At 39.4% G+C, this 17,124-nt stretch overlaps 1 long non-coding RNA gene across 1 annotated transcript; it reads left to right on the top strand.

The window, feature by feature from the left end:
* The first annotated feature begins 2,783 nt into the window (after positions 1 to 2,783).
* LOC140482368 (uncharacterized) lies at positions 2,784 to 9,741 on the top strand. The gene is made up of 3 exons (XR_011961712.1): positions 2,784 to 2,850; positions 6,775 to 6,838; positions 9,649 to 9,741. It is a non-coding gene; the product is annotated as an uncharacterized lncRNA (long non-coding RNA).
* Positions 9,742 to 17,124: the final 7,383 nt, after the last annotated feature.

Raw genomic sequence — 17,124 nt, 5'->3', positions numbered from 1 at the left:
GGATTTTAAAATTATTTCTAAAATGTTAGCATTAAGATTGGAGAGGGTCTTACCATACATCATAAAAGAGGACCAGAGGGAGTTTATTAAGAGCCACAGATCAACTAATAATATTAGAAGGGTCTTAAACTTTATACAAGCCTGTCAACAGGGAAGAATACTGGAGTTAGTTGTCTCCTTGGATGCAGAGAAGGCATTTGATCGGGTAGAATGGTCATATCTTTTTTATACACTGGAAAGATTCGGTGTCTGAGAGGTATTTTCTAAATGGGTCTCAGATTTATACAATGACCCCAAAACAGCTGTGATCACCAATAGTTTAGGTTCAGATAGCTTCAGTGTTGGTAGGGGCTGTCATCAGGGATGTCCTATCTCACCATTATTATTCACGCTAGTAATCGAACCACTAGCGGAAGCTATATGGACTGACTCTAAAATAGTGGCTCCGAGGGTTAGTTCAGGTAAACATAAAATTACTCTCTATGCAGATGATGTCCTCCTTTTCTTAAGTGATCCTTTGATATCTGTGCCCTGCCTAATTCAAGTGGTCAATCTATTTAGTATGTTCTCAGGCTATAAATTCAATTTTATGAAATCGGAGGCCATGCCATTGGGTGGTCACGCCAGTATATCCAACTTACCGGACGGATCTTGCTTTCTCTTTTGGTGGTCACTGCAAGGTTTTCTATACTTAGGTATTTCTATCACCCCACTATTTGGTCAGCTGTATAAAGCCAGTTTTGTGCACCTATTAGAAAAAAATAAGGCAGGACCTTCAATGCTGGGGAGATCTCCCAATATCCTGGTTAGGCAGAGTAGCCCTAGTTAAAATGAATATTCTTCCTCACCTTCTATATCCTATGAGAATGCTCCCCCTGATGTTGCCGAGACTGGTGTTGCGTAAGCTCCACGGATGGCTTGGTTCTTTTATCTGGAATCATAGAAGGCCCATTATCAAATTAGAAAAGCTGCAGCTTCCACAGGCAAGGGGAGGACTGGACTTTCCAGACTTTAGGAGGTATCAGTTGAGCTCTCTATTATCTTATGTAGCTGTTTGGGTCTCTTGTGACCCGCAATCAATTTGGTTAGACATTGAGACCTCCCAAGCAAAGTGTCCCCATATCAATCTTTTATTTGTGGATACGATGAGAGCAATTATGGACTATTGCAAAAACCCTATTGTATTAAATACAATTAAAGCCTGGAGGATAATGCGACAAGATGAGGGTAACCTGCAAAAAACCTCCCCTTATACACCTATAGTGGGAGCAATGGGATTTCAGCCAGGGCTGACAGATGCTACATTTAAAACTTGGAAGTCCAGAGGTTTCTCTTGCTTGGGGGACCTGTTCAATGAGGAAGTTATGATGTCTTTTGAGCAGTTGCACCAGAAGTTTAGATGCCTAACAGGGACCTTTGTCAGTATTTTCAAATATGAGAGTATATACAGAAGAAGACCACATTGATAGGCAATCCCTACAAATCGGATAGGAAAAGAAGAGTGCTTTGGCCAATGGGGCCGCGCTCGGTCAGTACTCTTTATCACTCATTATGTAATGTGTTATTGAAAGACATGGACCGATTATTTAAAACATGGAACCAAGAACTGGGGTTAGAAATCTCTTTAGAAATGTGGGAGGACATCTGGGAAAATGCCAGAAAGATCTCTATTTGTAATAGAACTCAAGCTATTCAATTAAAGATACTCCACAGGGCTCATATAGCACCTAAAAACTTGCAAAATTTAAGGTAGGAGCATCCTCAATGTGTCCTAAATGTAAAATAGAAGTTGGCACTCTCACGCATTGTCTATGGATATGCCTTAAGATCCGTAGGTATTGGGACAGAGTAGCGCATGCCTTGACAGAGATCTTGAGTACAGAGATTAAATTGGATCCAGTGTCTCTACTCTTGGGCTTTTCAGATTCCCCCTCCCTGGATGTGCACGGGAGGAGACTATTTTCCATTCTCTCCTTTTGTGCAAGGAAATGTATTTTAGTGAATTGGGCAGCTGAAGGCCCTCCAGGACTTTCAAACTGGTACAAGTTAATCATGGATTATATCCCCCTTGACTTCCTCACAAATATGGTGCACCAAAAAACTGAGTTATTCTATAAAATATGGCAGCCCTTTTTGAACTATATCAACACAGATATTTTGGCTATATTGTCCAGGGCTTTTGTCTGACTGTGGTAGTGGTTCTGGCTGGTCTGTGGACCCCCGGGAGGAGGAATTCTGTATAAATACAGGTTTCATTATGACTTGATGTAAATCTATTTTGAGCATATACTTAGTTATTTAATTATTCTGTTGTTTATCACTAGTAATGTATGATATCCTGTTTTATGTTTTGGTTGTTTGTAGGATAGATCAGTAGTTAGTTGGGTTTTTCTCTTTTTTTGTTTTGGTTATTATTTCTTTTTTTCTTATTTATTTAATTTTATATTGGTGTTTATACTTGTTTGCATTACGTTTGTAATTTTGTAAAAAATCTTCTAAAATTTCCTTTTTTCAATAAAAATACCTATTAAAAAACTCAGTCAGGCATTCATAATGGGCTCAACTGTAATAAAAATCATTGTGAAGTTTGAAAAACAGGACATGGGAAGGGATTACTGTAGCTTACTCCAAGTTAAAATAGAGTCCTACTTCCATTATGAACCAATATATATCCTCGATTTAAAGCTTTGCTCTTGCACTTATCAGTATTTATTGATAATTTAATATTCTGTGTCCCAAAAATATAAAATATTTTGACTTTTTCTAGGAAATTCTACTTCTCTGGGTTTGATATTAGAGCATACACAGGAAGTCACAAAGACCCAGCAAATAAGAAAATCCAGGTGCACGGTAGGAAAATTGTGTTTTGAATATTTTATCAAAGAAAGATGAAGGCAGAAACAGAACAGATAATTTTTTATCGTGATCTTGATAGTAACCCTGAAAAGCTGATTCTTTAAATTTGTGAATATCAGCTTTACACGGCTTTGAAGTCATTAGATACTAATTGGTGGGTTTCTACAATGTATGAGAACATTTACATTTATACAGTGCCTTTAACATAGTAAAATGCCTCAAGTTTCCTTTCTAGAAGCATTATAAAACAAAATTAGAATACCTGCCACATAAGCAGGTATTAGGGGAAATGGTAGGAAAGCTCTGTCCAAATTGGCATTGTAAAGGAAAAGAGCTGGTGAGTCAAGTAGGTTTAGTAAGAATACTCCAGAAGTTAGGACCTGAGAACTGAAGGCATGACCACCGGCAATAGAAAGATCAAATTGGGGATGCTCAAGAAACCTAAATTAGATGTCAGTCTGAGAGTCTTAGGGTTAACGTTTACAGAGAAAGGGAGTGGTGAGGACAAACAGGGATTTGGAAACATGGGTAAGATATTAAAATTAAGGTGTTGCTTGACTGGGAGCCAGTTTTTACCATGATATGTAAATGAGACTTGGTATAAGTAAGGCAGCAGAATGTTGGATGACTCCAAATTAATAGAGGACAAAATGTGGAAGACAGTCAGTACACCGAAAGAATCAAGTTGAGAGGTAAGAAAGTCATAAACGAGGATTTCAGCAGAAAGTGCTTTGAGGCAGGGCAAGTTTAGGTGCTGTCACAGAATATGAAATGAACAGTTTTAGAATGACATTGGCATTCACCACACGGTTAAGTATAATAGCCAGGTTGTGATCTATCTGATCCAATCTCAACCAATTGCAAGAGAGGGTTTCATAGCTAAGGAAAATAGCATTGATTGGGGATGGGTGACAATAGTACTGACACTGAGAAGATAAGCAGTCTGATTTGGCAAGACTGGAGGAATTGAGAGAGGTGGTGATATAGTGGAGTTGGACGCCATCAGCATATCTAAAACTAAAACTGCGCTTTCAGATGATGTCACAATAGTTGCAACAAGTAGCTGAGAAATCAGAGAGGGTCAGGGTTAGATACTTGGAGCACCAAGGAACGCTGTAGGTGTGGGAGAAGAAATCCTTGGATAAATAAACCAAGTGAAGAATCCCAGACAGCTGGAGAAGTGTGGAAAGGCACTTGGACAAAGATGTCTGGTCAACCATGTCAAAGGTTACAGGTAGTTTGAGAGGAATAAAGAAAGAATCTTACTTTTGGCAGAGTCAAACAGGATGTTATTTGTGACTTAGTCAAAACCAATGGTAGTATCCTTACCTCTGGGTCAGATGCTCCAAGTTCAAGTCACTGTCAGGTCTAATTGGCCAGGGATATTCCAGTTCAACAGATTGACCAGCTTGTGAATGCTTCCACTGCTTCTCCTAAAAGGAAAAGGTGTATTAGATGCCCAGAAAAGAATTGCCTTGGTGGTGAAAATTTAATTGGACAGGTTCAAACATGGAGTTTGGGGAATGATGGGCAGAGATTTAGGTACCATTAGCTAATGTGGAGAGCAGATAGGGAAGCCTGGTGGCCACTGGTTACTGGGAATAAGATCGAGGGATCAGGAGGTGAGTTGAATAGCCCAAATGAGCACAGGGTGGGGGAGTGAGGACCAGGAGTAGGCCATTTGTCACCTTGAGCCTGCTCCATTATTCAATGTGGTCTTATGCTCAACATGTCAAGATCAATATCCTAATCCTGTCCTGCACTGATATCTCTTGATATCTTTCAGCACAAGAGCTATATCTACCTCCTTCTTGAAAACAGATAATGTTTTGGTCTCAACCACTTCCAGTGTCCATGAATTTCACAGGCTCACCACTCCACTGGGTGATGAAATTTCTCCCCATCTTGGTCCTAAAACGTTTACCCCTTATTCTTAAACTATGAGCAAAAATAGAAATTGCTGGAAAATCTGAGCAGGTCTGGCAACATCTGTGAAGAGAAATCAGAGTTAACGTTTTGGGTCAAGTAACCCTTCCACAGAACTATTCTGAAGAATTGTCACTTGACACAAAATGTTAACTCTGATTTCTCTCCACAGATGCTGCCAGACCTGCTGAGCTTTTCCAGAAAATTCTATTTTTGTTTTCGGTTTACTGCGTCCACTGTTCTTTAGGTTTTCCTTATACCATGACTTCTGGTTTTAACTCCACCATCAGGAACATCCTTCCTGCATCTACCTTGTCTAGTCCTGTTAGGATTTTATAAGTTTTTATCAGATCCCCCTTATTCTTCTAAACTCCAGTGAATACAATCCTAACTCCAGTGAATACAATCCTAATCTCACCTCATAAGTCAGTCCTGCTGTCCCAAGAATCAATTTGGTAAACCTTTGCTGCAGTCCCTCTATAAGCACGAACATCCTTCCTTGGATAAGGAGATTAAAAGTGCACACAATATTCCAGGTGTGGCCTCACCAAAATCCCTGTATAATTGTAATAAGATGTTGTTGTTTCTGCACTTGATACCTCTCGTTATGAAGGCCAACACAAAGTTTACTTTCTTTATTGCCTGCTGCACATGCATGCTTACTTTCACCAATTGGTGCACTAGGATACCCAGGTCTTGTTTCAGGAATATTTCCCTCCCTCAATTCACAGCCATTCAAATAATAATCTGCTTTCCTACTTTTGCTACCTTACATTTATCCACAATATACTGCATCTGTCATGCATTTGCTCACACTTTCAGCTTGCTCAAATCACACTGCAACATCTTTGCATCCTTCCCACAGTTCACCCTCCCATCCAGCTTTGCATCATCTGCAAATGTTGAATATTACACTTAGTTCCCTCATCTAACTCATTAAAGTATATTGTGAATAGCTGGGGTCCTAGTACCATCCCTGTGGTAGCCCACTAATCACTGTCTGCCATTCAGGAAAAAGACCCACTTATTTCTACTTTTTGTTTCCCATTTGCTAACCAATTTTTTTATCCACCTCAATACACTACCTCTGATCTCATGTGCTTAACACTTACACATTAATCTCTCAGGTGGGACTTTATCAAAACAATTATGAAAATTCAAATAAACAGAATCCACTGACTCCCCCTGATCAACTCTACTGGAGTCTTAGAGTTATAACGATGTACAGCATGGAAACAGACACTTCAGCTCAACTCATTTAAGAGCTGAAAAGGGATAATGTTTAGTACAAACATATGGAAGAATTATACAATTTAAAATCCTTAGAATGGCTTAGAAACATAAGGTTTTAATCTAAGACTATGGTTGCTTAGTTAGTATTTTGGATCATCAGCATTAATGATTAACTCAGTTATACTTTTATGGTCTCAGTATTTGATATTTCTTTCTATTTCATATTGTCACCAGCCACTATTTCACTTGAGAGTTAGAAAGGGACCTTTTCTCAGATAGTTTTATTTCTGTAGTCAAAAATGAATCTTTCATCTCTTTGCTAAAAGTAGCTTCTTGAAATACAAGCTTGTTTGTGCTTTTCCATGTGCAAGTTCATTTTCTCCAAGCATGACAAATGGAAGTGATGTTTTCTTCTCCAACATGCAAATATTCTCATCAAAGCATGAAACATACAACATAGGGGTCTTTTCACTCATCCCCAGATGAGGCAGACTGCTTCCTTGTCTTTTGGTAAAATATTGATTTCAGCTGAGCTGTCTGGTGTCTCATCTACATTAAAACATGACCACTTGTGTTCCAGTGATACCTGTCATTGTTTTAAGCCAGTGTTTCAAGTTCCTTTTATAAAACTAATGCAGTCCCCTTATGTTAAGTCAAGTACGGAAATTCAAAAAGCAGTAGCCTGTATTTTATGTATTTATGGATAATATTATGATTTGCATGTTTTTTAATTTCTAAAATCTATTAATTAATCCACAGAAAATGTCCACTTCATCTCACTCTGTGCTTAAAAAAGACAGCTTTGAAGAACTGGAACATAAAGGTAACAAGGAATATGAGTGCCTACCTTGTTGCTAACAGGTATATTTGATGGTACATTTTGAGGCTAACTCACAGAACTGCAGTCATTTCATTTTCTGACCATTGTTTTGTTAAACCAAAGAAGAAAAGCTGTATGTGAGATCAATTACCACTTCTAACATGTTTTTCGGCACAGATATGATGCCAACATATATGAGAAACTTAAATTCATTGAAAACTGAATGTAAGTATAAAGTAAACTTTAACTTTTTTGTTGATGCAGGACTCCCCTCAGATATTTTGTAGGCTTTTGATTACTGTCACATAATTGTCTGGCAGTTCGGCTGTAGCTTCATTAGAGGTGTTTCTAATTTATTGAATGTTTGCTGGTGTTTTTCCTGTTTTCATGCTAGGTCCTGATTACTGTGTGCGAGCTTACAACAACAGTGTATGCCATCATTTGCTACTGACACATTTTCCTGTGTCTCACACAGACCATTCCTGCTGTCTTGTTTATTTTCAACTTTGGCAGCTAATTGGATGGATTTCTGTTTTATCACACATTCGCTGTTGTGCCACCATTGAAAGTTAGAGTACTTTTGTTGTGTGAATTCTGCAGCTATCACTAATCAATAGTTGGTGTTAACACTTCCATTTTTGTCAGATGTGTGCCACTGCTCACAGTGAGTTATCTATTGTCAGTTTACCAACTGTAGATTTTCTATGGGTCTCTGGAGCTGTGAAAGCTCTTGTTCAGTGAGCATGGTGCTCACCTAATTCGTGCAGAACTAACCTTGTAATACGTTATTACCTTGGCTCATCAGGATAATAAACTAGACCTTTTCCTGAGGCCTGTGCTTTGCATTAGACAGATCACCCAATGAAGCAAGTGGGCAAAGTTAAATATAAATGTAAGTAGTCAGAAAAATCAATTGACCACAACTGCAGGCAAAAATGATTTGCATCTTCTAAAATACTTAAATGGATTTAAATCAGGAAACAGTCTTTGTAAAGACTATAGGAATGGTGGTGATAAAGGGTAGTTAAATACGAAGTGGAGGCAAATTAATTGTGAAAATGTAAGATGTAATTTCAGTAACATAAAGCACTGGTTTGCAACACCAATCCAGTGCTTGATAGCTATAGCTGAGTGCCTGGAGGTTGCCTTATAGCCCAAAACACAGAATGCAGAAGAGGGCCATTTATCAGATCTAGCAGGTGTTGACTATCATTTTCAATGTAAAGAGAATTGTACTATTATACAGAATATAGCAACTGACCATGTGCAAAGGGTGGTATTTCAAATTAGTGTCAGATCACATGAAAATAGTATGCTGATCTGTAAGGCTCTGAGTAAGGTATCCCCTTTTACAATCCTCTGCGTATAGTTACGTTCAGTAAAGCCTACTGCTGTTCACACACAAGAGTGTAGATCTCATGGTGACAATGGTGACTAAAGCCATAGAACCAGAGACCAGCATAAAGAGCCTGAAGTGACACCCAGTAACAGTAGACCATGAGGCTTGCGAAGAAATCTAAATCCAGACTTGGGGAAAATACCTGAAGTGAATCTTTAATGGTGATAGGGGCTCAGCTAGCTAAAGACTATCAAGATGTACCTAAGCATTGAGCCTTGAAACAAGAAAGGCAAACAGAGACTGAAGAAATTACAGGGCAGACCCATGGCAGAATGCATAGTTAGCAACAAGCAGAAATCAACTGGCCACAATGAACAATGAGTTTCCATTGAACAGGAGCCTACAGAAACAAGAACAAGAGAGGACTGGTGGAAAGATGGAAATAAGTCAGTTACCAGAATCCACTCTGAAAATACCTTGAGGGTAGAAAAAAATCCTCTCCTTTTTGAGATCTTGTGCATGATTCCTAATCATTATGATTCTTTATTAACTGGTCTTCTTTGTGTAGCTTTATACTTCTGTTCAAGTAAAGAAGTGAGAAAAGAAGTGCTAAAGACAGAGTGGCCAACTATAAGAGGTCATTCCAGACAGTGGTTTAGTCTTCTGGAATACAATTAAGAGAAAAGAAACTCAGGAGATTTGTTGTTTATTTACATGAATTTGGAACTTCAGAGCTTTCTATACCTTTGAATTCAAGGACACTGTGCCTGAAAGCTCATTTAACTCTTCTGAGGATAATGAATCCTTTGTTGAAGAATATACAGAAGAAGTAAAATTGTCTATTTGTTGCATAGAACAAGTCCAGGAGATGTAATGACTGCAGTTACAGAGGAAGAAGCTTTCAGGTCACTGCTGAGAAGCAAGAACATAACCTTGTGTTCATTCGATCACTAATGAAAGCAAATCAAGCTTTAGAAATTTCCACAGCCAGTGATGTAACCATAGAATCAGATGTGTCAAAAATTGTAGAATTAGAAAGAGATTGTCAATCATTAAAGGAAGAGGTCTCAGAAGCTCAAAAGAAATGCAAAAAAGTTGAATTTTCAATCAGAGTGAATGGAGCCCACACTTGCACAGGAAGATGCAAACTTTATGCAACGATTCTTAGTAATCATGCATATTCATCTTAAACAGAAGCTTGACAAATTTAGACAACTTCAATCCTCGGCAAAGACCACGAGGAAGAAATGCACCAATTTCAAGTAGTTAATAAGAAGTAATCCAAGCAGAAATAGTTCTCAAGTCCAAATTATATCATGCTAACATCAAATGTGTTGAAATGGTTGATGTACACAGTTGGTGCTTGGGAAATATTGTATAACATGCGTTCACTCTTCACTATGCAGAACACATTACTACAATTTGAATGTTTCTTTGTCAGCCAACATTCTAACCTATGTGTTTACTATTGAAGGCCTGAAAGAGCAGCTTTCCCACAGTGCCAGCAGTCCAACACTAGACACAAATGTACAGCAGTCTGTGAGCCACACACCAAAGTCAACAAAGAGCAGTGCAGTTACACACGTCTCAGAGAGTACAATCTGTGAACTTGAGGAGATGGCACTGGATGAAGCAAGTTTCACAAGTAAGGAGGAATCTGGTGTGGACATATCAATGCAACTGCTGTAAACATATTTTTTGAAATGCAACAGCTTTGTGAATTTGAGCAGTAGCTTTAGTTACTAGATGTTTTTTTAGTAAAAAAGAGATGCAAGTTCAGGTCATACTTACTATTAAAGCAACCATTTGTATGATAATATGTGGACAATACTTGTTCCATCAGTTGGCAAGTAGTATGTTTATGTAAAAAGGCCTCAGAAAGTGTTTGCTTTTTTGATTCAAGAGAAAAAACTTGAAAGTAAGAGAGAATTTCGATATGTAAAGACTCTGTGGAGATACTGACTTTGCTGTTTTTGAATTCATGTGTCGCTGGACATCGGAGTGCATCTGGGAAAATTAACAAACAGTGAATTTCACAACTAATCTTGGAGGAACCGGTTTGGGCAAAGTTCACAGCTTAGAATCAGATAAGTTAATTGTTGTTTTAAGTCTGTCTAAGAGAAAGGCTGTATTAGTGAGTACAATGGGTTCTTTCTTGATTATATGTTTTCGGAGATAAGTCTCTTGATTAAACTTAAAATATAAGCCATAGTACTTAATTTAACCTGGTGCAGTGTTTTGTAGAGGAATAAGACGGTGTTATTTTCTGGGTCTGTAGATTGTGAAGGAGCAAAAATGGCTTTTGAAGTGATAAATACTTCTTGTCAGATGTGTCAATTTAAAGAGAGTTTAAGGATTACTGCGGATTATATCTGCCATAAATGCTGTTGGATGCGAATCTTATCAGATTGAGTGGATCGTTTGGAGAGACAGATAGAAGTGATGAAGAATTTGCAACAGCAACAGTATGTGATGGATGGCAGTTATAAGAAGGGGGGAAAGTCTCAGATACAGTCACATAGATGGGTTAACTCCAGGAAAGGTAAGAGGGGTAGGCACCTAGAGTAGGTGTCTTTTGTGGATATATCCATTTCAAACAGGTGTGCTGTTTTGGAAAATGTAGGGGGTGATGGATTCTCAGGGGAACGTAGCACAGCCAAGTTTCTGGTATTGAGACTGGCTCTAATGCAATGAGGGATACGTCGGCTTCCAAGAGATCAATTATGTTCGGGGATTCTGTAGTCCGAGGTGCAGACAGACATTTCTGTGGCCAGCAAAGAAAAAGCAGAATGGTGTGTTGTTTCCCTGGTGCCAGGATCAAGGATGTCTCAGAGAGGGTGCAGAATGTTGTCACGGGGGAGAGGAGCAGAAGAGGTCATTGTCCACATTGGAACCAATGATATAGGAAGGGAAAAGGTTGAGATTCTGAAGGGAGATTACAGAGAGTTAGGCAGAAATTTAAAAAGGAGGTCCTCAAGGGTAGTAATATCTGGATTACTCCCAGTACTACGAACTAGTGAGGTCAGGAATAGGAGGGCAAAGCAGATGAATGCATGGCTGAGGAGCTGGTGTATGGGAGAAGGATTCACATTTTTGGATCATTGGAATCTCTTTTGGAGTAGAAGTGACCTGTACAAGAAGGATGGATTGCACCCTAAATTGGAAGGGAACTAATAAACTGGCAGGGAAATTTGCTAGGACTGCTTTGGAGGATTTAAACTAGTAAGATGGAGGGTGGGGAGGGGGGGGGGGGAGGTGGGGTGAGACCCAGGGAGATAGGGAGGAAACCGGGAGATAGGGAGGAAAGAGATCAATCTGAGACTGGTGCAGTTGACAACAGAAGTGAATCAAACAGTCAGGGCAGGCAGGGACAAGGTAGGACTAATAAATTAAATTACATTTATTTCAATGCAAGGGGCCTAACAGGGAAGGCAGATGAACTCAGGGCATGGTTAGGAACATGGGACTGGGATATCATAGCAATTACGGAAACATGGCTCAGGGATGGGCAGGAGTGGCAGCTTAATGTTCCAGGATAGAAATGCTACAGGAAGAATAGAAAGGAAGGCAAGAGAGGAGGGGGAGTGGCATTTTTGATAAGGAATAGCATTACAGCTGTGCTGAGGGAGGATATTACTGGAAATACATCCAGGGAAGTTATTTGGGTGGAACTGAGAAATAAGAAAGGGATGATCACCTGATTGGGATTGTATTATAGACCACCCCAATAGTCAGAGAGAAATTGAGAAACAAACTTGTAAGGAGATCTGAAAGAATAATAGAGTGGCTATGGTAGGGAATTTTAACTTTCCAAACATCGACTGGGACTGCCATAGCGTTAAAGGTTTAGATGGAGAGGAATTTCTTAAGTGCGTAGAAGACAATTTTCTAATTCAGTAAGTGGATGTACCTACTAGAGAATGTGCAAACTTTGACCTACTCTTGGGAAATAAGGCAGGGCAGGTGACTGAGGTGTCAGTGGGAGAGCACTTTGAGGCCAGCGACCATAATTGTATTCGTTTTAAAATAGTGATGGAAAAGGATAGACCAGATCTAAAAGTTGAAGTTCTAAATTGGAGAAAGGCCAATTTTGACAGTATTAGGCAAGAATTTTCGAAAGCTGATTGAAGGCAGTTGTTCGCAGGTAAAGGTACGGTTGGAAAATGGGAAGCCTTCAGAAACGAGATAACAAGAATCCAGAGAAAGTATATTCCTGTCAGGGTGAAAGGGAAGGCTGGTATGTATAGGGAATGCTGGATGACGAAAGACATTGAGGGTTTGGTTAAGAAAAAGAAGGAAGCATATGTAAGGTATACACAGGATAGATCGAGTGAATCCTTAGAAGAGTATAAAGGCAGTAGGAGTATACTTAAGAGGGAAATCAGGAGGGCAAAACGGGGACATGAGATAGCTTTAGCAAATAGAATTAAGGAGAATCCAAAAGGTTTTTACAAATACATTAAGGACAAAAGGGTAACTCGTGAAGAATAGGGCCCCTCAAAGATCAGCAAGGCGGCTTTTGTGTGGAGCCACAGAAAATGGGGGAGATACTAAATGAATATTTTGCATCAGTATTTACTGTGGAAAAGGATATGGAAGATATAGACTGTAGAGAAATAGATGGTGACATCTTGCAAAATGTCCAGATTACAGAGAAGGAAGTGCTGGATGTCTTGAAACAGTTAAAAGGTGGATAAATCCACAGGACCTGATCAGGTGTACCCGAGAACTCTGTGGGAAGCTAGAGAAGTGATTTCTGGGCCTCTTGCAGAGATATTTGTATCATCGATAGTCACAGGTGAGGTACTGGAGGTTGGCAAACATGGTGCCACTGTTTAAGAAGGGGGGTAAAGACAAGCCGGAGAACTATAAATTGGTGAGCCTGATCTCAGTGGTGGGCAAGTTGTTGGAGAGAATCCTGAGGGACAGGATGTACATGTATTTGGAAAGGCAAGGATTGATTAGGGATAGTCAACATGGCTTTGTGCGTGGGAAATCATGTATCACAAACTTGATTGAGTTTTTTGAAGAAGTAACAAAGAGGATTGATGAGGGCAGAGCAGTAGATGTGATCTATTTGGACTTAAGTAAGGCGGTCGACAAGGTTCCCCATGGGAGGCTGATTAGCAAGGTTAGATCTCATGGAATAAAGGGAGAACTAGCCATTTGGATACAGAACTGGCTCAAAGGTAGAAGACAGAGGGTGGTGGTGGAGGGTTGTTTTTCAGACTGGAGGCCTGTGACTATTGGAGTGCCACAAGGATCGGTGCTGTGTCCCCTACATATTGTCATTTACATAAATGATTTGGATTTGAGCATAAGAGGTACAGTTGATAAGTTTGCAGATGACACCAAAATTGGAGGTGTAGTGGACAGCGAGGAGGGTTACCTCAGATTACAACAGGATATGGACCAGATGGGCCAATGGGCTGAGAAGTGGCAGATGGAGTTTAATTCAGATAAATACGAGGTGCTGCATTTTGGGAAAGAAAATCTTAGCACGACTTATACACTTAATGGGAAGGTCCTAGGGAGTGTTGCTGAACAAAGAGACTTTGGAGTGCAGGTTCATAGCTCCTTGAAAGTGGAGTCGCAGGTAGATAGGATAGTGAAGGCGGTGTTTGGTATGCTTTCCTTTATTGGTCAGAGTATTGAGTACACGAGTTGGGAGGTCATGTTGCGGCTGTACAGGACATTGATTAGGCCACTGTTGGAATATTGCGTGCAATTGTGGTCTCCTTCTTATTGGAAAGGTGTTGTGAAACTTGAAAGGGTTCAGAAATATTTACAAGGATGTTGCCAGGGTTGGAGGATTTGAGCTATAGGGAGAGGCTGAACAGGCTGGGGCTGTTTTCCCTGGAGTGTTGGAGGCTGAGGGGTGACCTTATAGAGGTTTACAAAATTATGAGGGGCAAGGATAGGATAAATAGACAAAGTCTTTTCCGTGGGGTGGGACAGTCCAGAACTAGAGGGCATAGGTTTAGGGTGAGAGGGGAAAGATATAAAAGAGACCTAAGGGGCAACTTTTTCACGCAGAGCGTGGTATGTATGGAATGAGCTGCCAGAGAATGTGGTGGAGGCTGGTAAAATTTCAACATTTAAGAGGCATGTTGATGGGTATATGAATAGGAAGGGTTTGGAGGGATATGGGCTGGGTGCTGGCAGGTGGTACTAGATTGGGTTGGGATATCTGGTCGGCGTGGACAGGTTGGACCGAAGGGTCTGTTTCCATGCTGAACATCTCTATGACTCTAAATTGCTGAGAAGCTAACAATTTTTTTAATGAAATGGGAAAACATGACCAGATTGTTTCATCTTGAATACCTTGAACTTTTAACACATCGATTACTTCGAAAGAGTATCAAAAAAAGAAATCTAATAGAAAAAACTATTGTCGCCATCACAGCAAAAGAGTCACTAAACAAAAAGAAATCTCAACTATCCTGAGAATACAATCAGCAAATATTTAAATTTAGCAACACTGTCAAAATAAATACAAACTAGTAATTGAATAAAGATTTTTGTTTCACTTAGTAATTGCATTGTACAGTAAGTCGGGAGGAATTGTTCAGAATAGTTGTCTCAATTTGAATGTCAAAATCAGTTTGTAAAATCAGATGATGATAATTTAATGTCCATATTTTCTTCCTGCATTTGACTGCAAACAATACATTTTATTATATTTCTTTGGTCCTTCTCCTTTTCAGATGCAGTTTGGCTCCAAAGCATAATTGCAACAAAACTTCCTTGTTTCCGCAGATAGATCACCTTCATCCAGATCTGCTGAAACTGTACTTGAGAGAATGATTGCTTCTGCGGAAGACAATAGTGAGATGCAAGAGGACTATAACTCTACTGGTAAGGGGGAACCAATAAACATTGAAGAAATATAATCCCGAAATCAACTTAAAGGGATGGAAAAGATCTTACATTTTTTGCTAAATCATCCGGCATGTATTCCATTGCTTACTGGAAATTACTTTTTGATAGTTGAATGAGTTATACTGGAGCATAGACGTGGGGAAAATATGAACCACATGAGGCAAAATGTATTCCTTCATCCCTAATTCAAGATAGAATCAAGTCGAGGCTAGGCCTATCAGATGGAGGGTGGGAGTTCAATTCCAGCCTTGGGTGATTGTCTGTGTGGAGTTTGCATATTGTCCTCATGTCTGTGTGGGTTTCCTCCAGGCACTCCAGTTTCCTCCCACAATTAAAAATGTAAATATTAGATGAATTGGCCATGCTAAACTGCCCATAGTATTCAGGGATATGTAAGTTAGGTGCATTAGTCAGTTTTATATATATAGAGTAGGAGAATGAGTCTGGGTACGTTACTCTTCAGAGGGTCGGTGTGGACTTGTTGAGCCAAAGAGCCTGCTTCCACCCTGTAGCAATTTTAATTCTAATTCTTCTGGTTGGCCATTTATTAATTAAAGTCTGTTGTAGTGCTTTTTTAAACTCATATATCCAAATCCCTGTGATTGAATTAAAGGCTACATTCTAATCTTCAGATGTGGTAACATTGCTGTACTGTTTGAGTGTGGGTCATTAGAAAAGCTGAACTGGTTTGTTTATGACCATTGTAATGACTCTCAGCTATCTGCATTTTACATACCAGAGGAGCATATCGGAGTGGAACAATGCTTGTAGGGAATGGGTGGTTGGCATCTGGAAGTGTGCACACATATTATTTTCTGGTTTTTGATCCCACAAATGCTGCTCTCTATTTGAAGGCTGATAATATATATGCGTAAGTAAATCTGAACAAAGCCCATCTTTTCTCCTGAATGCAATCAACTCGATGTCTGCATCCAATAAGACATGTTAAGGAGAATGATGACACATTTTATTGTAGCAATATTTCTTGCATGGATATCTTTTAAAATCACCCCTTCTAATGTGATTTAAAATGTATTGTTTGTGCCAATCTGCAGATATTTGTGAAGAAATTGAGCAGCATAAAGAAACAAATAAGGTAAGACTATAATAAACGGAACACATTTAGCACTGGTATATGTAAGCAATTTATCATTTTTCTCTGCAGCAGACATTGGCAACTAAAATCAAATAAAACCCAGAGATTTCTTATCAAAATAAGAGGAAATACAAAACTATGGAATTCTAGGGGTCACAAGGGTAACCTCTGGAGGTGTAGGGCTGATTCTATCTTTACAAAAGGAAAAAGAATTGTATCGACAATGCCATCAGACAGGATGCATATAAAATACCGGGTTAAAGTATCTGAGTTTAGGAGGAAGTATTAAAGGGTTTAACATCTTTGAAAGTAGTTACATCTTCAGATCCAGATAAATGCATCCTCAGTTGGAAGTAGAAACAATGGAGGCTTTGACCATCATGTTCTAGTCTCTTCTGGCTACAAGTGTAGTGTTCGAGGACTGGACAACTACTAATGCTGTAACTTGCCTCAAGAAGTTAAAAATCACACAGCACCAGGGTGCCAGGTGGTTGTGAAGGAGCAGCACACAGAAAGCTAGTGCTTCCAAATTAACCTGTTGGACTAGAACCTGGTGTTGTATGATTTTTAACTTTGTCCGCCCCAGCCCAATATTAGCTCCTCCACATCTGGTCTCAAGAAGGGAGAAAGGGACAGACTGAATAATTACAGCCAGCCATCCTTACCTCAATGATAGAATTCTTTCCAATAATAATTTCAAGAGTCAGGATTGACCAGTGGTGGTGGAGGGACTGAATATTTTTAGTGATAGATTGGGTTCCAATCATCAGGAATGCGTTGTTGCAGATAGTGTGAGGCTTCTTAAGTGTAAATGCAGTTGCACTCATCCAGGCATATGGACAATATTCAGTCCAACCTTTGTGTTGGTAGGTGTTTGACAGGAGTTAGGGAGGTGAGTTATTTGCTGTAGAATCTGCTCATATTCTCAAATAAATGCATGATGCTACCAACAAATAATAAAATTTACAAAAT

This window comes from Chiloscyllium punctatum, chromosome 1, assembly GCF_047496795.1.
Source record: "Chiloscyllium punctatum isolate Juve2018m chromosome 1, sChiPun1.3, whole genome shotgun sequence".
Lineage (NCBI taxonomy): Eukaryota > Metazoa > Chordata > Chondrichthyes > Orectolobiformes > Hemiscylliidae > Chiloscyllium > Chiloscyllium punctatum.
The sequence above is the reverse complement of the archived record's forward strand: the minus strand, read 5'-3'. Positions and strand labels throughout refer to the sequence as shown.